Source organism: Manis javanica, chromosome 11 (assembly GCF_040802235.1).
Source record: "Manis javanica isolate MJ-LG chromosome 11, MJ_LKY, whole genome shotgun sequence".
Lineage (NCBI taxonomy): Eukaryota > Metazoa > Chordata > Mammalia > Pholidota > Manidae > Manis > Manis javanica.
The window spans coordinates 29,789,206-29,812,590 of NC_133166.1; the positions used below are offsets into that span (position 1 = coordinate 29,789,206).

Here is a 23,385-nt window from a genome sequence, read left to right on the forward strand (position 1 = left end):
CTAAATAAATAAATAAAGAGAGGCAGAGTTGGACCCATATGCTCCCTTTCTCCAACTACCTGGAGGCAGAAGATGGGCTCTCAGGGAAAGACTGTGAAGTAAAAAGAGAAAAAGATGAGGAGAAATAAGCCTTTGGGGAACACAAACAGATAATGCCCACATGCACCCCGACTAAACACCAGCCGCCCTTGGGCCGAGAAGATGTCGGGGGGTGCATTCTCCATGGCTTTCCTTTTTGCTTCATACCAGTGTTTCTTATTGTAGTAAAACACACATAACTCTGTGGTTTTCTCCTTTAGTTTCTGCAGCTTCCCAAGGTTTAGCTTCTTCCAGCAAAAGCAATGCAGACATCTGACCTTGGGTGTCTGTCAAGTGAGAAGAAGTCTGGAGAGCACTGCTTTTGAAACCTACCTGGGTTTACCAGACATACGTTCTGAGATGAGAAAAAGGTTTTCTACTTCCATTTATTGAGATTTAAATAAAACAAAACTTTCCAGTTATTCCTTATTGTTTTCTTTTTAACTTGATTCTGCCGCTTGCCATTGGGAACTTACTTAGAGCTGGCAAACCCCCCACCCTTCTGACCAGCAGCACCCACACAGTTGGCTCTCCCAGAGCAGCTGGAACGCAATGGTGATGACTCAAACCCACGGAGATGGGCCCAGGGAGGAAAGCGTTGCCCATTCCATTTCCAAACTAGTAGTTTACCTGGCAGTCTTTCCATGTATGTCTGAACCCAAAGCGGTGAGTTAATCAGGGGGACGAGAGGGAGGCAACCAAAAGAAGGAACTTGAATGCGCCCTTTCCTTTCTAGATTCCAAAGCTTCAATTCTCTGACCACAGCAGCTGAGTTAGTCAAGTCACAGGCTGCAAACCAAGGTCACTGCCACTGCCAAGCTCATCTCAGCTGTCCCAGGTATTTTCCTGTTGCGCCCAAGCACTATATTTCTTTATAGCTGCTGAATCAGTCAAGTTCTCTCATCTCCTCTCCCCATCTGCACCCATTTTGCCAATAATAAAGTATATACACACATTCAGCTGACCTTCTTATCCTCACTCAGATCTTTACAAATGAGTACAAAGGTCCATGTGTGGTTTCTATGCTTGTGGTCTTCACCTCTTTTAATCACTCCTTCAGAACACCTAGTAGGTCAAGACTTGCTGAAAACGGAATGGGGTAGGAGATACTAGCAAAACTCTGTGCCACCTTCAGTAAGGAGTGGTGAGCGCAGTTTTGGTAGCTGTGAACACCAAAAGGCTGGGCCTCTCCCAATTGTAAAGCTGTTCCTGGAGGGTCTGAGCTCCTGCCCAAGGGAGCCCACAGAAGCCAAACTGCAGAGGAAATAAAATGTTTGCCCCTAATCTGCAGTTTGGTCTTCTAAAGCCAAAGGAACTTTAAATTATAAACAACCTCACTCAAAGGGAAAATTCATGAAGCACCTACTCCCAGGAACTCCCCATTCTGCCCCGGGCCTGCCTGGGTTCAGCAGGCCCATAAATTGGCACTGTTGATATGACCTTTCCAGGCTACATTTCAACAAGAGATAACAACAAAGCTGAAAGCTTTGGTAGCACTCAAAGGAGATTTGAAGGACTTAAAACACACTGCTAAATTTGGCAGCAAAAGTTCCTGTTTCTTTCAGTTGGAAAAGGAAATCTCTTTATAATTACACTTGTAGATAAGATGCACCAAACTACTCATGCTACACATTCTCTTTAGAACAGATTAGAATCTCCCCATCCCAGTCCATCTCCTCTGGGAGCATGGTCTGGGATCACTGGGGGAAGTCTCACCTGGGGCTGTGGAGTCAAAATGTCTCTTGGGAAGATAAAGTCCCAGGAGCTTCTTCATAGAGCTTACTGTCTGAGCCACAACAACTTGCGAGAGATACTCACCACTCTGCATTACCTAGCCCTCTGTCTCCGAGTTTACACTCTCTCTCAGCCCACTTCCCACCTTGCTCTTTTACTCAGGGTTCTGCCATGTCCCTAGCCAGTGCCATTTAACATGCAGTACTCATCAGAGAGGGTCCTTTCACCCTAGATGCTCCTTTGGTTCAGTCATATTCCCCCTCTGGTTTATGTATTTCTTTACAGAAGAAAGCTATAAGGGCTATGATCTACGGGCTGATCAAAGGAAACTTATTACTGCTTTGCTGATACCCGTTGTCTGCCAAGACACAGAAGAAGGGGATATCACCTCACAGTGCTCAGCAGAACAAACTGGACAGGATAGCCACTCAGAAACCAACTCTTCTTGACTTAAAAGGGAATAATAATATTAACAATAATTGCTTACATTTCATTCAGCGATAGAAGACACCATTCTAAGCACTTGATATTCAGGCCTCACCACAACCCTATGAAATAGCACTCTTATTGCCTTCATCTTACAGAAAAGGAACTGGGGCATGGCCAGGCTAAGCAGCTCATCCAAGGTTGCAGAGCTATTAAATGGCGGAGCCAGAATTTGAATGCCCATAGTCTGACCCCAGAGCCCAGGCTCTAAACATCACTTTCACTGGATGGCTTTTCTCCTAACACCCAGGTTTGTCTTTGAGCACAACTGGCTCACTCCAAAGGAAAGAGGATCAGCCAGAAAACATTGCCATTTTTCTCCACTGAGAGAAGGAAACAGTGACGGCATTATTTATTCACAGAGCTGGTCCAAGTCCATATAGCAGAACATATTAGTACCCCAAACATCTGTGGACCCAAATTTTCCCAGAGGCACCAAGTGAAACACACCTCCTTTCTTACTGATCTGGTAGACTTTCTAGCTTACTCAGTAAGGACTGGAGCCTCTTTGCAAGTTGTTGCAACCAAACCTTGTGTGTCTAAGAACAACTTCCCAGTCAACAAGCCATGAGAACCAAGTCAAAATGCCTCCTAGAATCCAGCTGATAGGTTTTTTTTAAAAAAGTCACTCAAATATTGAATCATAAACTATATATGCTGGCCAGTGGGCATATAAAAACATATAAAATATTATACTTAATTTCATAGGACTTCAGAGGTTCTAGTTGGAAAGACAACACATTTAAAGAGTCAAGTCCAAATGTCCACGAATACCTTCAATTCAATCCTCCCCCTTTCTATAAGAGGAAACAGAGTTTCTTGTTTCCTATAAGCTTAAAGAAGCCTAGTGACCTTGCCAAGCTCACTCATCAAGTCATAGGTAGAGCCACAACTAATGCTCAGACCTGTACATACCAGGCCCCATCTCCTTCTACTGCTCTGTGCAGGCAGAGTTACAGGAGGAAGAATCTCTAACAGCAGCAGCAGGTAACACCTACTGAGAGCACATCTGTGCTAGAAACTAAGCTAAGTACTTTATTTATTTATTTATTTATTTATTTTATTCTTTGGTATCATTAATATACAATCACATGAGCAACATTGTGGTTACTAGATTCCCTCCATTATCAAGTCCCCACTACATACTCCATTACAGTCACTGTCCATCAGCATAGTAAGATGCTATAGAATCACTACTTGACTTCTCCGTGCTATACTGCCTCCCCCATGCCCTCCCCCCACATTATGTGTGCTAATCGTAATGCCCTTTTCCCCCTTATCCCTCCCTTCCCACCCATCCTCCCCAGTCCCTTTATCTTCGGTAACTGTTAGTCAATTCTTGGGTTCTGTGAGTCTGCTGCTGTTTTGTTCCTTCAGCTTTTTCTTTGTTCTTATACTCCACATATGAGTGAAATCATTTGATACTTGTCTTTCTCCATTTGGCTTATTCCACTGAGCACAATACCCTCTAGCTCCATCCATGTGGCTGCAAATGGTAGGATTTGTTTCTTCTTATGGCTGAATAATATTCCATTGTGTATATGTACCACCTCTTCTTAATCCATTCATCCACTGATGGACACTTAGGCTGCTTCCATTTCTTGGCTATAGTAAATAGTGCTGTGATAAACATAGGGGTGCATATGTCTTTTTCAAACTGGGCTCCTGCATTCTTAGGGTAAATTACTAGGAGTGGAATTCCTGGGTCAAATGTTATTTATATTTTCAGTTTTTTGAGGAACCTCCATACTGCTTTCCACAATGGTTGAACTAATTTACATTACCACCAGCAGTGTAGGAGGGTTCCCCTTTCTCCATATCCTTGCAAACATTTGTTGTTTGTCTTTTGGATGGTGGCCATCCTAACTGGTGTGAATTGATATCTCACTGTGGTTTTAATTTGCATTTCTCTGATGATTAGTAATGTGGAGCATCTTTTCATGTACCTGTTGGCCATCTGAATTTCTTCTTTGGAGAAATGTCTGTTCAGATCCTCTGCCCATTTTTTTAGTTGGATTATTTGCTTTGTGTTTGTTGAGGTGCGTGAGCTCTTTGTACATTTTGGGTGTTAACCCCTTATTGGATATGTCAATTATAAATATATTCTCTCATACTGTAGGATGCCTTTTTGTTCTACTGATGGTGTCCTTTGCTGAACAGAGCTTTTTAGTTTGATAAAGTCCCACTTGTTCATTTTTGCTTTTGTTTCCCTTGCCTGTGGAGATACGTTCATGAAGAAGTTGTTCATGTTTATATTCAAGAAAGTTTTGCCTATGTTTTCTTCTAAGAGTTTTATGGTTTCATGACTTACATTCAGGTCTTGATCCATTTCAAGTTTACTTTTGTGTATGGAGTTAAGATAGTAACCCAGTTTCATTCTCTTACATGTAGCTGTCTAGTTTTGACATCACCAGCTGTTGAAGAGGCTGTCATTTCCCCATTGTATATCCATGGCTCTTTTATCATATATTAATTGACCATATATGCTTGGGTTAATATCTGAACTCTCTATTCTGTTCCACTGGTCTGTGGCTCTGTCCTTGTGCCAGTACCAAATTGTCTTGATTACTGTGGCTTTGTAGTAGAGCTTGAAGTTGGGAAGTGAGATACCTCCTGCTTGATTCTTCCTTCTCAGGATTGCTTTGGCTATTTGGGGTCTTTTGTGTTTCCACATGAATTTTAGAATGATTTGTTCCAGTTCATTGAAGAATGCTGTCGGTATTTGGATAGGGATTGCATTAAATCTGTAGATTGCTTTAGATGGGATGGCCATTTTGACAATATTAATTCCTCCTACCTAAGAGCATGGGATGAATTTCCATTTATTAGTATCCTCTTTAATTTCTCTTAGGAGTGTCTTGTAGCTTTCAGGGTATAGGTCTTTCACTTCCTTGGTTCGGTTTATTCCTAATTATTTTATTCTTTTTGATGCAGTTGTGAATGGAATTGTTTTCCTGATTTCTCTTTGTTAGTTCACTGTTAGTGTACAGGAATGCAACAGATTTATGTGTACTGATTTTGTATCTTGCAACTTTGCTGAATTCCAATATTAGTTCTAGTAGTTTTGGAGTGGATTCTTTAAGGTTTTTTATGTACAACATCATGTCATCTGAAAGCTAAGTGTTTTATATAAATTAACTCATTTAGTACTTACAACAAACCTTTGGGACAGTAACATCACTCCCAATTTACAGATGAAACACTGTGGTTTACAGAAGTTGACTCACCAGAGGTCCACAAATAGTAAGAGGAAAAGCCAAACCTGGAGCCTCCAGAGGTGTCTGCAAAGCCTCTGCTCTGGGTTTTGGGAAGAACATAAAGACACAATTTGTGGAAGTGGAGGTGAGGAGTGCTCAGGTAGTCTATGTCCAGAGCAGCTTGTGAAGGGCCTCCAGGGATGGGTTAAGGAGGACTAGGGGCCCTACCTGGGATGGCCTGCAGGAGAGGAGCAGGCAAGGGGTGCTTCTATATCCCACGACTGTGAAGGGTAAGCATCCTATAGGAGGACAACACTGAGCCTATGAGCCAGTGAAGGAGCCTATGAGAAGGACCACCTCAGAGCCTCTTCTGGGGTCTTGACAGAAAGATTAATAAAATGCAAAGTACAAACTCCTTCTAAAAGAAGAATCTGGTTTGATTTTCTTCGCCCAGTGACCCCAACCTGATTAAAAGATACCTTACTCCCTTCGAAATGCTGCTCTAAGCTTATAATAACAATGGAAAGCATTAAACATTTACTCTGTGCCAGGCACTAGGTGGAGAGCTTTCCATGTGTCATTTCATCTAATCCTTGTCACAACTCTAACAAGTGCTATTATTATATCAATTTTACAGATTCCTCACAGAAAACCAAGGATCAGAGAGATTAAATAATTTGACTAAGGTCACACAGCTCATAAATAACATCAGGTTGTAAACCTAGGCTTATGAGACCCTGAACTCCAGCTCTTAATCACTGCCCTACACTGCATGTAATGCACTCCTATGTAGTGGAAATGGTTCCACCAGAGCTGCTCCATGGCAGCACCATACATTCTCTGAGTATCTATTAGTCACTGATAGTTGAAGAAATGCATTACAGGTTGATTCATTTAAAAGCAATTGGTAAAACTCAGTTGTCAGAACTCCACAAGGGAGTCTACATTCCAAGACACAAGTGAGCCCACCAAAATTCAATTCCTCCAGTGAAGCTAAAGAATTCTAAAAACTAATTGACTTTACAGTTTTCTTTCTGAATTTCCCATTTCCCTCTCCTATGTACCCCCACATATGCACCCTATCCTTTGTTACTCTTAGAGAAGCTTTGACACAGGCCTAGAACCCTTACTTTCCTCCTATTTCCAGCCCTTGAGCTGGCTCTCTTCCATCATTCAAGCAGCGCTTTAAATCAGAGTCAAAGAGTTGGACCCTCCTGCTTCCCAGCCTAAAGCAGGAGGTATCAGTAACCATCCCACCAACTTCAGCAGGTCTATGTTTCTTCTTTCTTAATCACATGCACAGAGGTTCACAATGGGGAGGAAATAGCTACAATAGACCTAATACACCAAAGATGGGTAACTCCCACACTTACTTTTCAGATCCTCTCCAGCTCTTGGCCCAAGCCCTCTGTATTCACTGACTAAATGGGTGAGCAAACCAAGAGGGCATCATCCACATGCCTGCAGGCCCAGAGATGCTTGCCTCATCCTGTTTTTCCCAGGTCTAAACAGTCCTTCATTCACTGTGCTGCTTCCTTTTAAACAACCTCCAGCTCACATACAAACCCCTTCAGTTGATGGGTCTGAGAAATGAGTGTTTCCTGACAAACCCTTAGGAACAGGTGGGCTTCGGCTAAGAAGGCTTCACGCCCTAACTGCATGTAATTCACCCTTTATAGAGACTGAAATCTAACATTCAGGCAGTTTTAAGATGAGGAGAGGATTGCCATAATTTGAATGGCCCTTCAAGGACAGAATAACAGGGCCAAAAAAAAAAAAAAAGAAGAAGAAAAGGGATCTTTGAAGAAGTCCTTCAGTAAGGCAGTCAAGACTCGTTTAACATCCTCCTCTACCCTCAGCGGGCACACACAAGTTTTCTAGAGCCTATGGCAAGAAACAGACCGCAGGTTTTTTCTATCAGACAATATTACATGGCATGTTCCCCTAAGACAGATGCACCCAGCAGTTCACCCCACCCATCTACTCAGACAGAGGCACACACAGCCTCATCCCCAGCATGAAATAGATGCACAGAGTCTCCCACCCCTCCCCGTCACTAATACAAAAAGAAGGCACTCACTAATACAAGTTTTCCCACAGGCCTTAGAGAGGAATCTCTGCAGACTATGCCAGATGGTCATTTTTTTTTCTTTCATGCCCTCCTGGGCCCCTTCTCCACTTTCATTGTTTTTTTTTTTTCCCCTCTAACTCAAAGAACTCAATTATCTGCCAGCAGATTTCCCCTCCGCCTCCCCCCAGCCCTTTCTCCCACGCAGAGGCACTGAGGGACACCAAGGCAGGCTCTGCAGGGTCACGGCCTGGCCTCCCTAGGCTTCCACTGCTTGGCGGCCTCGCCAAACTCTCCTGGGCCCAACACTGTAAATCAAGAGTCTCCAGGGCCGTGACAGGTAATAGCTAAGAAAAGAAATGGGAAGACATGCTCTTCAGTCTCTCAGCCCAGCCTGCCTGCAGGCAGGCGCTTCAGAGAGCCCAGGATTCAGACCCTCCCACCTCCCTGGGTAGACCTCCCCAAAGGAGTCCTTAGAATCAGATGAGGTGGGGTGTGGGGCACAGACTCTCTCAGTTCCAGTCTGGCAGTATGTCCAGGAAATCTGGAATGACCCTCCAAGCTGTACACCTAAGCCCTTCACTCCAGGGACGGGGCAGAGCCAGCAGAAATGAGGATGCCCTTGGCTTATCCTTAAGGTATTTCAACTTTCAACTTTTTGGGTAACTGATCATTCTAATTTTAGAGAGAGGGAGACCAGGGGGAGAACATGCAGGAAGGGGAGGAAGGGGAGAGAGGGAGTGAGAACAGGAATGCTACTTTTTAATCCTTAAGGAACATGGAGGGATCCATCCAATCTGTGACTCAGCTCTGGGAAGCTGGACTGAAGGGCAGGGCACAGCTGCAGCCCCAGTCTCAGCTGCAGACAACTTCTTCTTCAGGCCTGAGAGGTTGCTCTGCTGTGATTCACCTAACACAAAGGCTCTCTCATTTAAAAAAAAAAACCTACCCACCCAGGGTCTTCTCAGAGGCCTTTTCCCAGACACCATCCAGGGCATGGCTGGCAGGTCTTCCCCATCCAACAATAAAGCCGTGGTCGCAGGAGGGCCGTCAGCCCCTCTCTGTATCCCCACCTGGTATACCATGGGCCCCGCAGATCGCTGTGGCAGACCTGGGGTGCCCTTGCCCAGAGTCTCCCCCCGTACTATTCTGTTCCCTGGCACAGTCCACAGCATATCGAATATCTCTGCCCTTGGAATTCCCACTTCCTTGTTTCTTTTTCTTGTTTCCTTCTAAGCTGTAGCCACACAGGTTCCTGAAAGAGCTGCCCAGCCCCCAAGGAGTGGTTCAGAGCAACAACTCTTCCTGCCAGTTAAGACCCTGCCTTTCAAACCCAGAACAGAAGAGAAAGACCTCTCTTAACCACTCAAAACACTTTCCTCAGCAGAACCTAGGGGGATGAGGGAGCCAGCCCTGGCAACCAGTATCCTCTCTTCCAGTTACTAGAACTGATGAAACCATAACTGCCGGGTAGCTATGGGACTCTGGAAAAACAAAGGGTCTCCTGGAATCCCGCTCCTCCATGCTAAATGCGAGTCAGGTGGCCTAAGGGAAGCTTCATCTATGAAGGATCACTTATGAGGCTCAAAGTCCACAGTGAACATCACTCTTCCTAATCTTCCCAACCCAGAGAAAGCACTATTTGTTTCCTTTAACATCTTGAAGAAGTTGCTTGTTTTTCTCATTTTTATTTATAATTGCAAAAAAGAAGATGGGACTTTATAAATAGGGAAACCGGAACTGTGAGGTAAAGTGACTTTCCAGAAGAGAACGGGGCCATTCTTCAACAATTTATAACATCCTAAATTATATGGGACTTGACTTGTTTTAAATTACTTCATGGAAATTATTTCCTTTGCCCTTCTCCATAGTCCTACAAAGTAGTTATTATCAGGATCTCCATCTCACAGCTAATAAACCTAAAGGTCATAGAGTTAAGGGTCTCGCCCATAGTCACCTTCATAGCAAGTAGCAGAACCTGGCAATGGACTCAAGTCTCCTAACCCCAAATCCACTATTCATTCTGCTACACCGAAAGAAAAGATCATCTGCTAGGCCTCTGCACACATGGGGGCAATAAAACCAAAGAGCCTCCTCTACCATTTCCACAAGCAGAGGAAAACTGAGATCGTGGATTTGCCTTGCCCACCACAGGGCCCACTGACTCCAAGAGGCCTCCTACTCACGTCCAACTTCAATCTCAACCAACAACACTATGCCGCATCACCCCAGTAAAACAGAGGTTTCAACCCAAGCAGATCCCTGGAGCACAGTAAAAGAAGGCACCACTTTAGAGGTGGCCCATCCAGGCCCAGGGACATTGAGTTCATCCTTGTGGACCCTCAGGCCACAGCACTGATGCCTACACGTACACAGTCAGGGAGCCCGAACTGGGGACACGGCTGGTGCTTTCACTGGCAAGCTGACCTGAAGTTAATCAGAAGGCCCCCTCATTGTTTGCCAGAATACAAAAGACATTCTGTTCAGGAAGTACAAGAAGAAAAACCAAAGAGCCAGGACAGCAGCTGTTCCCTCATCCCACAGAGACATCAAAGGCATCCAGAAAGTTCCCTGAGGCTCGGGAGTAAGTCTGAGATGTAACAGGGCTGAAGCAGCTCCTCTCCTGATGGGTCTCCAACCCAGGGACTGTCTGCTGTATTAAGTCTCCTAATAACATCACTGACAGTCATCACTATAAAAATGCCTTTCTGGAAGGGTCCCCTCTCCTAGGCCACACAGAGCTCACCACACACCAGTCCTCTAGGTCAGAACAAGTTTTACCAAAACATAGGACCAGCAGAGTAGGAGTGCACAGCATGGACACCGCATGTCCTGATATCTGGTTAAAATATTAACCCAAGGAATCCATCCAGCACAAGCACAGTACCTCATGGCTTTGCAGGCGAGCTGGCGCTTAGCAGCTGCCACTGAGAACTCACTCTGAGTTATGGGGGGGACACATCTCTGCCCTCATGCCATATATTTTTAGGAAAGCCTGTGATGGGCCTTATTAATGAAGGAGGACAACTTGCTCCCAACCAAGTTACCTGGGGAGAGACCAACCCCAGTTCAGGTATCCCCCAGACAGTCCCTGTCCTAGTAACTGCTTCAGAGAGACTTGGAACCTACCACAGGCTCCTAGCTGAGTTATTAGCTTACTTTTTTCTTCACTACTGCAGGTCACACACTGCAGCAGCAGAGACAGAACAGTGTTCACTAGAACAAACCAAGCCACTCAAAATACACTAAAGTTTCCATGTGAGAACTGCAAACACAAGGCTGGGTGATGATAACTTGCTTTTTCTATACAAAGGACTCTTCCTGCAAAGTACCCTGAGCCTTTTACTAAATAAAAGTAAGATGATGATTCCTATAGTGAAGTTTAAAAACCTCAGGTTCAGCACAACATCAGCTACATTTGTAAAGTCAAGAAAATTGGCTCTCTCCCTCCTCCTTAAGCTAATAGAATCCAACTGTTGGAATATGACATCATTCCTGAGCCCCAAATCCTGAATAGAGAGTAAAGACACTCGCTTGCCTCCCAGAAAACAGCCCAAGACTATGGCCAGGAAATGAGGAAAACAATCCAAGCCTGGAGCTGACCTTACCTGAAAGTCCCCGCGCTTTCCTGCCCACTCCATTCTCGGCAGAGTCTGGCTCACACCACAGTCTATCAGGGAGCCCAAGGCCCCCAGATCCACAAGCTTAAGCTCCGATACCTGCTGCGAGCTTCCCACAGCTCCTTCCTCTAACCTTCCCTGGCGCTCCTTCCAGCCAAATGAGCAGAGCACAGCTAGCAGGCCAGGCCAGTTGTCATGGAGACCCTGTTCTCACCAGCGCACGCACACTCTCTCTCTGTCCCTCTCTCTCTCCTTTCTCCTCTCTCTCTCCCTCTCTCAGTTCTGGGAGGCTTCCATGAAACAGCACCGTCTTTTAATCAGCTTGGTTTTTGCACACATTCCACTCCTCCTACCTCCCTTCCAGTCAAACAAGGGCTCTGGGCTGCTTCTGGGAACTTGCTTGAACAGCTCAGAGGGGAAAAGGAAGACAGTGAGAGGACTTGTTTTCCTCCCCTCCAGTGTCTCACTCTTTATAACTTGGAAGAATCTCGGCCAGGGGGAGGGAGCTAGCTAGCCAGCGCACAGAGAGGGGAAGCCAGCCCTTCCTCTAAGACCTGAAGCCGGGGTAGTGGGACCCAGACGCGTTGCCTTGACTTGTTTGTGCATTTGGGATTTTCCAGGCAGCAGCTGAGACAGAAATGCATTCACATCCCAGGAGCCCGTCTGGACTGGCCTGTCTGCTTACCTTGCTGCCTGCCCAGGTTGCGGTGATGGCTTTAACCAGTGCAGGGATTCCTGGTGCTAGTGCTGGTGCCCAAGCAGTCTCTCATCTTCCTGCAATGGAGAGGAAAGACACCAGGTCAGGACCAGCAGGAGTCCTGGGCAAGTCCTGCATCACAGCCCAAGCAACCAACATGAAACAAATACCACCTTTTCTCTCTGCCCTGCTCAGAGTCTGCGGTTAAATCCCAGGCCTTCTGTGGGCTGTGGTCACAGCCAGTAGTAACACCACTCCTGCCCCAGAGCTAGCACAGTGCCTGGGATGTAGCAGACCTTCTAAATTTAATACCCTTGTGTACATTTCTGTTTTGCAACATGTTTCTAAGTACACTACTTTGTTTGATCTTAAACCTTTTGAAATACACTGGACAAGTATCACCATTTTATAGATGGGAAAACTGAGACTTAGAGAGATCAAATGTTTAGTCCAAAGCTACAGAGCTAGTTAATTAAGCAGTTGAAGAACTAAGAGTATTGACTGCCACTGAAATACACTGCCACCTGATCTCAGAAACTGAAACAACTTTTTCAATAATCAGTTGTGAGAGAGGTTGGGCTCCCAGGGGAGGTGGAGAATCTTTCCAAGTCATACTGAGGTAGGCCTGACTACCATTCTTTTAGCCTAAAGACTCTGTGGTAGCATCTATGAGACGAAGAATGTACTGAGGCACAGATTAGAGAAAAAAAATGTCCTGCCATACAGATTATCTCACACTTTTCGAAATACTCTCATAAATCTTGGCTCATTTGCTCAACACAATGGTCCTGAAAGTTAGGACTGTTATTATTACATCAATTTAACAGATTAAAAAATAAAATCTAAAAGAGAAGTCAAATGACTTGCCTCAGGTCACAGAACCAGAAAATAACAAGTCTAGAAGTAGTGCCCAGCCTTTCAACTCTCTCTGTGTATTGAGTAGTTGTACTGGTTCCATGTGCCCTTGGGCCAGTCACTTAACCTCCCAGTTTCCACCTATAAAACCTATGCCCTGGGCAACTGACAGGGCTGGGATGAGTATTAAATGAAATGACGTATGTGAAGCATGCTCCTGAAATCAGGCACTAAAAACTTCATTCATCTCAACTGTTCTTCATCAGAAACAAACAAAAACTGGGGGCAGTTGGTAGGAGAAGAAGACACTAAGACTGAAGAAGTCATTTTTCAATGCTGCTTCCTAAAACAGGGCTAGAGAGGTCCTGACGGAATCTTTTATGCATTGATTCCTTGCAGAATCCTTGTGTTTTTGACTGACCTCCAATATACTACAAAATTCTCACACAAAATTTTAACTGACTTGAGTTTACAGGTAGAGATATATGCCAGGAGCTAAGATAGCATAAGTGTTACAGAACCCAACAGGACATAGCAAGATGGCACAAACCCATAGTGGTGGGCACTACTGCCTTAGTGAAGCAAGCAGAGCTTCAAAGGTGGTATAACCCAATCACACATTATAAATGCCCAACCTGACCCCAGTACCCACTCAGGAATCACTCAAAGGTCCTAGTGTCCCAAGTCTAAGGAAGACAGGACAAAACAGCAAGTGCAACACCATCAAATCATTAAAGTTCTCCCTCTTTCCATTCCCAACAGGCATCCCTCTGCTCCCGGCCCTCAAAATGCACATTCCAATTGCCAAGTTTCCAAACTAAGAGAAGGTTCTCATCCATTTCCATGATAAGGAATAGTCACAGATATAATATCAACACCTACCAATATTTACTGAGCACCTACCATATATCAGGCATTCTTCTAAGCAGTATGAGGGGCCAGGGCTGAGCAGTAAAGTTGGTAAGTCAGTCTCAAAATCAATACACTTTAAAAAGCCCTCCAGACCAAATACAGAATGCAGGCGATGCTCCCCCTAGTGGCATACTGGAGTTACAGCTGTTTCTTAGGGCCTCGTCCTCAGTGTGAAGGGACAAAGACTGCCCCAAGGGCATGAGAACAGTGATTCCTGCTTAGGTGCTGCTACTGTATATGAGTTCCCTGAACGAGGCAGGGCAAGAGGGTAAGTGAATCCCTCTGCTACCTCTGCAAGGCTGGATTCAGATCAATCCCACTTGACCTTTGCAGAATGACAGGGTTTTACAGCCTTAGGAGGTCTCGGGTCTGTTGAGAGGCCTGCATGCATACTTGTGTCCAAAACCTGGGAGATATCCTTGCATCTGCTTACCTCCCTCTCCCCACATTCAAGCCATTGACCAATTACAAATAATTTTACTTCCAAAATACATCTGTTATCTTCCATTTTTCTGTACCTCCATGGCCATCTCAGTCTCTCCCCTGAATTGCTGCGAATACCTAATTGCCCCCAGCTCCCACACCTCCATTCTTTGTGGAGCTGCCTGAATCACCCCTTTACACCAGATCATGTGTAAATGATCTGCTTACCATGCTTCAACAGCTTCCCACTGTACTGTAGATAAAACCTAAATTCTTACCAGGACCTATAAGAAGGCCCAGCATGATCCTTCTCTGGCCCCCTCTCAGCAGTTTCCTGCCCTCCCCTCTGTGTGCCAGCTACACAGGTCTTCTTTTAGCTCCCTTAAGAGCCAGATTTTCCCCAGGCACTTCCCCTTTGCCTGGAACAGTCACCCATACCCTAGTCTGCCTGGCTGACTCTTACTCACCATGCCTCTACTTGCTTCTCACCTCCTCAGAGAAGCCTTCCATGATCCTCCAATCCAAGTGAGGCCTTATCCCTGCAAGCCCTCACCGTAACCTGTAATTGCTCATTTGTGCAATTATTGCTCCCTGTCAGTCCTCCCCCAGGAGTTCTTCAGCAGCAGGCACCTTGCCTGTTTCACCAGCCACCATATTCCCTGCACCCAGTACAGAGCCCAGCTCACAGCTAGCACTCAGTAAATATCTGCTGAATAAAAACCCATTTCTTCCTGTCCTACAGGAAGAAGAAACTTCGGACAGCTATTCCATGTCACTCATGGTATCTTTTCACAGACTTACAAACTATAATTACATCTCTTTTCCTCATGTGCCTTGTCTGTGGGCTTAACCAAAAATTCCTGTAAAGTCTCCCTGTGGTTTGTTTCCCAGAACTTCCCTTGTAAGGTCACTCTTCTGGGGCCAACTTGGGGTTTTACAGCCTCTCCCATTACCGGAGTGCCCCCTCACAAGCACTCCACCGCAGCCGCACTGCCAAACCAAACCGAGCAGGATGCAGGAATGGCCCCACTCACAAAGATGAGGAGCTTCTCTCGGGGCAGCTCCGTTCAGGGACAAAAACGCCTTCTCTCACCTCCACTGTGCAGGTCATTGTGCTTACAGAAACTGTATTTTTACTAAAAAAAAAAAAAAAAGGCATCTTATGTTTTATAATTTGGAAATGGGTACAAAATGTTTAAAAAAATATGTTTCCATTTCTAAAAAAGAAAACTACTGTCTGGGGGATAAAATAATAAAGGCCTAAATAACAGCAATAACAGGGTGACTAAGTCCAGCCCCCTCTCGTGTCATACATTACCACCAAAATCTGAAATCCTTTCTGGCTTCATCTCCCGCCCACTGGCCCTGCTGCCACCCTCCCCACCCACCACTGCAGGCACAAGCAGACACACCACCTGGTGCTCGGGGAGCTGCACGTTCCGCTCCCTCCCCCTCACTGCTCATGCTGAGTGCCTCTCCTTCCCTGACTAGCAAAATCTGTCTTCAACAACTCAGTTATCACCCCGCCTCTGTGATATATTTCTTGATCTCCTAGCAGAATCTGTTCATCTACTCTGCAGGCCCACAGCAGTTTGAAGATGCCTTTATCACAGTACTTAGATCACTTTATCACTGTTACCTACACCCATTTCCCCAACAGTTGTGAGCCCCTTAAGGTCTATCCATTTTAGTATTTCATTCAGAGTGGGCAGTCAATTCATGTGTGGGGGATAAACAAATAACTGAAAAAGACTCTAAAAAGGCAAAACAAAAATGGCAAGTGCAATACCATCAGCTGTTCTCTCCTTAAGATGAGGGAATTTGAGTAGACAGATTTACACTTACCAAGAAGAAAAATACATACACATCATATATATATGATAATTAGATTCTAGATTTGATCAGTAGAAGAGTTTATAGTATTGTCTTATCCCTGTAGAAACAACTGAAATTCTGAACCTGAAAACCCAGAAGCAGAATTAAATCTTTTAAAGTCATTCCTTACTTTGGGATCAAAGGAATTCAAGAAAAGTAAACCGTTGTTTCAGTACTACTGGTTGGACCCTAGTATGCCTAAGAGATGTAGTATAACTTCAGAAGCCTTTGGGGAGCTTGGTTCCCAGTGCCCACGCAGCATCTATGCTGAAGACGTCCAGTTCTACCCAAATAAAGGGACAGGCATATGCCCCACTCAGTTCTCCTACTGGGTTCTGGTTGCCAGATGAGAAGGCAGGTTTACACAAGAGCCCGTTAGGGGTTTACAATTTTCCTTTTCTACCTCTGAGTGACAGTGTCATTAAGACGGAAAAGAGGAAAAATTCAGGAACAGAGAAAGAGTCAAGAGACTAGAGCCCAGGTTACGTCCTGCTTTCTAGGGTGGTGAGATCTTAAGCAACTCCCTGTCCCCACTCAGGGCCTGCACTTTCTCCTGCATGTAATGAGAGGACAGTTGGGCTGCTGGAACTAGCTGTCCAAGGGTCCTTCTAGCTGGAATGTTCTGTCACAATCACCCAGTACTACTGCTATGTCCTTGTCACTTGGTCCCACTGCTTTCCGAATGAGTCCAAAGCAACAGGAAGTGTTTCAGTGTAAAGAGTCTCCTTCTAACCCTTTCAGCAGAGCCCCTGGCCTGGGGTCCTGGAGTCATCTGCCTGGGCTCAGACAGAAGACTGTCACCAACAAAAGGCAGTCCTTCCTTGGAGGAAAATATGGGCAAGTCAGGCTTCCTGACTAAGGAAAACTACAGAGAGAAGAAAGGCACCAAACACAGGATGAGGAAACTAGGAAATGGTCTGGGAAGAGCCTGGAAGAAGACTGAGGCTCTGCCAGGGACTCGCTCCTAGCCATCAGTCTGAGACAAAGCTGCCTTTACAAAGCAGGACTGGCAATATCTAAGTTCTCTTGGAAAACAATCTGCCTATTGCAAATCAACCAATCTCTTCATGAGCTCTACCAGGGCCTTTGAATCAATAAAGCAGCATCTCCCTCCAGATGGCAATCCCAGCCCTCCTCTGTCTGGGAGCCACATCTGGCAGGACCTCCAGTGTTCTGGCCATTGCCACACATTCTTTGCTTGCACATCCTTCCTGAGAAAACAGAGGAATGCCCATCCTACTCAAGTCCTGGCAATATATGGTAGGAAATTCTCTCAGGTCCTTACTCCTGCCCTATTCCCCCCTGCCCTCCACCCATTTCCCGCTCCCAATCCTAAGACTCTGAATTATCCAAGTATGGGATCTGGCCTATAATTATCCCAGGTTCCACTGCCCTGTGGTAAAGCAGCTACTGGACACCTTCATGCTGGGCTGAGTACACTCTCCTTCAGTCTCCCAGCCTTCCTGCCTAGTTTACCTCTACTAGGTACACCCTCAACATGATGCTCCAAGCTCAGATCACCAGGGTACAAGGTACTCAGTGGCTTGATCCAGGCTCTGGGAGCACCTGTCACAATACTTGTATGTGGACTTATTTTCTGGAATCTCACAAATCCACAGGCCCTTGACCAATGCCCCTTGCTAAGTCTAAGCCTTTTAACACTGTCCCACAAAAACACAGTCTTGGAGCTAGAAAAGACTGGACAATGGAGGCAGTATCCCAAACCCCCTGTAGGAGCACCATTTTACCCTTAAAGAATGGGCTTCTCATGCTTACTTTGGCTTAGAACTCTGAGTTCAACCAAGATCTTAATCTGTCATAACTAAAGCTTCAGGATGGGGAAGGTAGGGTACAAAACATGGAGAAAGGAGATAAAAGAATAAGAGGAATGTGGACTTAAATGGCATTCCATAATATAATCAAGAAAATACCTTGAGCCTGGGAAAGGAGTACCCCTGAGAATAAGATCTGGGTGAAGCTGTGGGAAATGTGGTCACCTCTCCTCCATGCCTTCTCTCTAATTTTCTCTAGCTGGACTGGGTTTACTATCCGTACCCCCTGTGCTACTTGGAAGAGTCTACTACTCCATGTCAGCTGCACTCCCTGCCTTGTATCTTAGTGCGCCAAGACTTATTTAGCTTAATTCTCCAACTAGTCTGGAATACTCCTTAAGGCAGGAACTATATCTTAACTCTGAATCCTAGTTTAGGGCTCTGTAACAAGCACAATTCATAAATTTTAATATATGAACTAGTGAAACCATCAATCAACTAATCAATCTAATAAGCAATCAACAGTATTACCACAGAACCTAAACCATTTTTGTGCTTAGCACCTCAGAGTGGTCCAGGGTTTCCTAGGTGTAGTGTCTATGAAGGATGATTCTAAGTGGTACATGGACATTCTTTAAATTTCTAATACTTCCATATTTATCTTAATGTGCTTAAGAAAAAAGATAACCAGCTATTAACTCCGTTTTCACTGATCTCACTGATTAGACCAATGCTAAAGAAGGTATATATAACCTTTTTGTTTGCTTTTTGTTTTTGTTTTACTAAAATTAATGGGTAAAAGCTTAAAGAGAAATAGGTTACTTGCTCAGCATCTAAGTATCTTCCAGAATGTTTATTAATTACAAAATCAGGAATAGTTCACTTGACAATGGAGAAAGCTGGCAGACATTATCTTAACCAAGTGATCAAAGTCAATATTACTAGCAGTAATGAGCACCTCTGACATGATGCATTGAAAAGGGCAGTTCACCTCTGTGGTGTTCTTCCCCCAAATCCATAACCTCAATCAAATTATGAGAAAACATCAAACAAACCCAACTTGAGGGACATTCTATAAAATACCTCAGCAGCACCCAAAGTCTCAACATCATTAAACACCTTACAGTCTGAGGAACTGCCACACATTGACACAACAACTAAATGTAATGTGGGATCCTGGGTTAGATCCTGGAATAGAAAAGGGTCTTTAATAGGAAAAGCGAATGAAATCCAAATCAACTCTACCATTTATGTTTTACCAATATAAATTTCTTAGCTAATAATTGTACCAGTATATGAGGTTAGGAGAACCTGTACTATCTTTGCAACTTTTCTACAAGCCTCAAATTATTTAAAAGTACAAAGCTTTAAAAAAAGACCCAATTTAAAGACAAAGTATGGTACAAATCACCAAGGTGGGTAAGAATGATTCAAGTCTGAGAAGCACTAGAGTTGTCACCATTCACGTCCTACATCTAAGAAAAGCTGTCCCCAGAAGGAGAATTATAGCTGTAGAAGAATATTTACTAAAATAGGGAAACATCTGCTTTATACTGCTTGAAAAATAATAATTTATTCCATTTTGTTAAAAATATATGTATTACATATATAATGCACAGAAAAAAATTCTGTGATAAAATAAAGAGTGTATGCTGAACAAAGTACATATGGCATTTATTAAATGGGACAAGCTTTTAGAAAGTAACTTGGTTACATATTAAAATGCTCATATCCTTTGACTCAGTACCCTCACTTCTGGGAAGTTATCCTAAGAAAAAATTCAAGTTATCCTAAGAAAAAATGTATGTTCCCAGTATAATAATGAAAAATTAGAAACAACCTCCCTGTCAATCATTACTAGACTGGTAAATCTCAAGTGTTTTATGACCATGACCCATAATAAAAATATATTTTATATTATAATGTAGTAGGTGCATGTAGGACAGAGTGTGTACATAAAACTGAACAAAAGGTTTCTCAAAACAATACTTATCTTTGCTACATGTGACGGTCTCTGCTATTTTCTATCCTAATCTATTTCATTAAGAAAACAAACCAAGCTTGTAGAGCCCTGCTACACTGATTTTCCAACCCACTAATGTAGATCTGAAGCCTGAAAAAGTTGGCACTAGACGGACTATATTGTGCTTTAAGAGATGACTATAAGCCACAAAGTGCCAACAGTGACTGATTCTAGAGAAAGAAAAGAAAAGGTGTGAGGAAGATTTACTTTTCACTGTGCACCTTTTCATACTTTTTGAATTTACAACACATACATTTATTACTTATTTTAAAATAACAGCATCAGACAAGGCTAATTATACATAACAAAGCAATAACTACACTAAAATGTAAAACCACATACAAAGGAAAAATTAATTTATGCCAAAACAATAATCACATGCTAGCAATTTTTTCCTTTTTATTAAGTTCTAAATACCTTGCTACTATTTTACTTATAAAATTTAACATATACATTCATTTTTCTTAAATTATTGGTGAGGACACAACAGATTTTAAAGCTAATGGTAATGTTTTCTTTATTAATCTGGGTAGTAGGTACATGAATATTCACATTTAAACTGTACATATAAAAATAAAAAACACATACTCTATTTTTAATAATATTTGTAAAATGGAGGATTTCAAAAGTGGACCCCCTTTCCAAGCCTGCCTCTCCTCATCCTCAAACTCAGGAAGATACTCCAATAAAGTGCTGGCATAAGATTTAAAACCATCAGTCATCAAAAAACTACTAGAATTAATAAATTAATTCAGTAAGTCACGATACAAAATCAATATACAGAAATCGGTTGCATTTCTATTTACAAATGAACTACCAAAAGGAAAAATTAAGAAATCAATTCCATTTACAACTGCATCAAAAATAATAAAATATCGAGGAATAAATTAAACCAAGTAAAAGACCTGTACTCTGAAAACTGTAAGACACTGATTAAAGAAATTGAAGAAGACACAAATAAATGAAAAGCTATTCCATGCTCATGGATAGGAAGAATTAATATTGTTAAAATGGCCATACTGCCTAAAGCAATCTACAGATTAAATGTAATCCCTATCAAAATACCAATGGCATTTTTCAATGAACTAGAGCAAATATTGCTAAAATTTGTATGGAACCACAATAGACTCTGAAGAGCCAAAGCAATCTTAAGAAAGAAAAGCAAAGCTGGAGATACCACACTGATTTCACACCGTCCTACAAAGTTACAGCAATGTCAGAGCAGTATAGTACTGGCCCAAGAACAGATACACAGACCAATGCAACAGAATAGATAGAGAGCCCAGAAGTAAACTCATACCTGTATGGTCAATTAATATATAGCACAGAGGCAAGAATATACAATAGGGAAAAGACAGTATCTTTAATAAATAGTGCTGGGAAAGCTCTTCAGCTACACGCAAAGAAAAGAAATTGGACCACTGTCTTATACCATACACAAAAATAAACTCAAAAAAGGTTTAAAGACCTAAATGTAAGACATGAAACCATAAAACTCCTAGATGAAAACATAGGCAGTAAACTCGTAAACATCAACATTAGTAACTTTCTTTATGGATATGTCTCCTCAGGCAAGGGAAACAAAAGCAAAAATAAAAAAGTGGAACTACATCAAACTAAAAGCTTCTATATAGTAAAAGGTTGAAACCATCAGTAAAATGAAAAGGCAACCTACTATGTGGGAGGATGTATTTCCAAAATAAATATTCAATAAGGTGCTAATACCCAAAATTTATAAAGAACTCATACAATTCAACACCAAAAATAAATCTGATTAAAAAATGAACAGAGAACCAAGGAACTGGAAAAGTAGACATTTTTCCAGAGACAACATACAGATGGCCAAGAGACACATAAAAAAATCATCACTATATCATCAGGGAAATGCAAATCGAAACCACAATGTGGTATCACTTCACACCAGTCAGAATGACTGTATCAACAGACAAGAAATAACAAGTGTTGGTGAGGATGTGGAGAAAAGGGAACCTTTGTACACTGCGGGCGGGACTGCAAATTGGTGCAATCACTATGGAGCACAATATGGAAGTTTCTCAAGACACTAAAAATAGAAAAAAACATTATGACCCAGGATTTCCACTTCTGGGAATTTACCTGGAAAAAACAAAATCACTAATCCAAAAAGATACATGCACTCCCATGTTTATCACAGCATTGTTTACAATTGCCAAAATAGGGAAGCAACCTTAATGTCTATCAGTAGGTGAAAGGACAAAAAAGATGTAGTACATACAAACAATGGAATATTACTTACTCACCCATCATAAAGAGCAGAATCTTGCCATTTGCAACAATATTAATGGACCTATATAGATTATTATGCTAAGTAAAAGAGAAAGACAAATACTGTATGTTTCACTTATATCTGGAATCTAAAAAACAAAATTGAAATAGACTCATAAACACAGAACAGACTGGTGGTTACACAGGGAAGGGGGATGGGGGAGGGCAAAACAGATGAAGGAGGAAAATGCATATAGCAAATTAACTGGGAAGGATAATCAATATCCTAAAGATAATGAGAAATTAATTAAACCATAGGCTAAATATAACAAGATGAAATTTTAAAAGGGCAGAAGATATCATTTTACACTGAAGTTTAGGAAAAAAACTGCGTGACCACAGAATGAAGATGGTAGCCGTCAAAGAGCCCTGAGAAATGGTTAAACATGAGTCAGCTGGTGAGTCAGCATGATTTTTAGCTTCACTGACTGAAATACACAGCACAGATCAAATGAGGTCCATGCCTTATTCTGCTCCATTCTGACTAAAACAATAGTGTATCCAAGGGACACACGCTATATTTGCGGACTCAGGGGTAAAGGAAGTCATAACATTTCAGATAACTAAACTAAAGGAAAACAGGGAAAAATCAAGTCTGTGGAGCTCCTTAAAGAGAGAAATAAGACAATATATCTGGTTCATGAGGTTCTTAAGTCTTCCTGAGGAACAGGAAGATAGAAAATTACCAATTTATCCCCATAGAGTCACTTCTGGGGACTCATGGCTGGATGAGATAAAGAAAGCTCACAGAAAGAAAAGAGAGCTGAGCCCTGCCTGATCCGCCCTGGACCTCCTGTTGCTCACGTCAGGTCCACCCAATTGGGGATCTGAACATCCAAGCATTAGTGAGGACACAGAGAACCTCAAGAATCCAAGCAATTCTTACCCACCAACTCCCCAAACCATGGTTCATCATGATCAGAATTACAGAGTGGTATTTTTAACTCTCAGAGTAATTCCTGTGGATCTTTACCTTCTATATACTACAGTGTCATCCAACAGCTTTTGTGAGCAAGAGGGGTTTGACTGTTGTGACTAAAACACTAGTCAGTGGGTATGCAGCAGCTCTGTCAGACACTGCTGAGAAATACACATACCAGCTTATCTCCCATAATGGTAGTTTTGAAACTACGATGCTTCTTCTAAGAAGACTCAGGAACAGAGAAAACAGAGGCCTCTCAAAATCCAGTTATCCTAGGAACATGGAAGGCGGCCCTGGCCTGCAGATGAGTGTCATGCTAAATAAACTTCAATGTCCTATAGAAGAAGATGCCATTTTTAAAACTATTCTTTTTCCCCATGGATAGGAACCTAGATGTTTCTGATTTATACACTAATTAG

The 23,385-nt window shown here is 42.9% G+C and overlaps 1 protein-coding gene across 13 annotated transcripts in view; it reads right to left on the reverse strand.

Annotated features, from left to right (window-relative positions):
- DENND2B (DENN domain containing 2B) overlaps positions 1-23,385 on the reverse strand; it is a 162,749-nt gene that overhangs the window by 87,974 nt on the left and 51,390 nt on the right. For 4 of the 13 annotated variants that reach the window (XM_073216147.1, XM_073216145.1, XM_073216143.1 and 1 more), the window contains one exon: positions 11,869-11,957. The exons of 3 other annotated variants lie outside the window; for them this stretch is intronic. The gene's annotated coding sequence lies outside the window, so the exon portion shown is untranslated. Of the gene's footprint in view, positions 1-11,171; positions 11,443-11,868; positions 11,958-15,104; positions 15,124-23,385 lie in introns of those variants that run through there. 6 more of the 13 variants (XM_017646526.3, XM_073216149.1, XM_073216144.1 and 3 more) reach the window with 3 other exon arrangements.